Here is a 1274-nt window from a genome sequence, read left to right as displayed (position 1 = left end):
CCCTCCCCTATACCCCAATCCCCCCTCCGCCCCTCTATTATACCCCAATCCCCCCTCTGTCCCTCTATTATACCCCAATCCCCTCTCTGTCCCTCTATCTGCACTACAGTAAAAATAGAACCCGGACCATCTGCAGGAGAACAACTAATAGACGGTAAGATTCCATTCCTGACATTCCACACAACACGATTCTATGAAACCAAAACACAACTCCCCCGGAAATCACTGCGCCGCCGTGCAGAACACATTACATAACAGGGGAATTATATCACCAAAACACTGCCGAGGACGCACAACACCCCAATTCTCAGTATCAGTTCTTATTCTGTGTGTATATATGCACAAATACTGAGAATGACCCCCGGCATACAGGACAAGAGAAGTGGTACTGTGCAGAGTCCGTACATACAGAATAAGAACAGATACCGAGAATGACACCCGGTGTTGCTGCCCCTCCCCCTCCCCTCATTATTAAGCAATAGAAGGAAATGTCTCCTGAGGGCTCGGCACGTATAACAGATCTCCGCGCCCCATGATACACCCTTCTGCACAGTACAACTTCCTGTATGTGGCTGGTTGGGGGCGCTCTGCACCCGCAGGTACATTGGTATTGTGGGCAGTGATGGGGTCACCCGTGTGCGGTCCTGGACTGAGCTCAGCTCTTTGTACAACTTCCTGTCCAATCAGAGAGCAGCTCTCCTCAGCCAGGTCACATGTCGTATTCTCTTACATGGACATTATTGGTTGTGGACTATGGGGGGGGGGGGGCTGAGCGGGGAAATGTCAGAGGACCAGATCTGTGGCGGCGGGAGATGAATCACATGGGGGCTGTTGCATCTGACTTCTCAATCTGAAAATGCGTGTTGCCGACTGCTTAGGAATCCCTAACCCGACATTGCCGATGATGACTTCCTCCTGACAATGCGTGTTGCCTGGCTATTCATCTGCCACAATGGGATCAATGCTCTGAGCGGCAGACACAGCAGAGGTTTGTAGATCTCACAGAGTATGTAGCTGCATAATATCCTGCACTGCTGTGTAATGTGTTGCTGGGATTTGTAGTCCTCCATAGCTGGCGGTATTCTGCATTGCCAATAGCGCAACCTGACAGGCGCTGCGACTGATAAGTTACACCTAGAGGGGAACTTATCAAAACTGGAGCCGAAAAAGTCTGGAGCAACCAATCAGCATCCACCTTTCATTTTCAAATCTTAACTGTACAAAACGATGAGAGAAGCTGATTGGCTGCCATGGGCAGCTGCTCCAGTTCTTGT

This window comes from Nanorana parkeri, unplaced genomic scaffold (assembly GCF_000935625.1).
Source record: "Nanorana parkeri isolate BGI_ZX_2015 unplaced genomic scaffold, ASM93562v1 scaffold2813, whole genome shotgun sequence".
In the NCBI taxonomy this organism is placed as follows: domain Eukaryota; kingdom Metazoa; phylum Chordata; class Amphibia; order Anura; family Dicroglossidae; genus Nanorana; species Nanorana parkeri.
Note: the sequence above shows the minus strand (reverse complement) of the source record.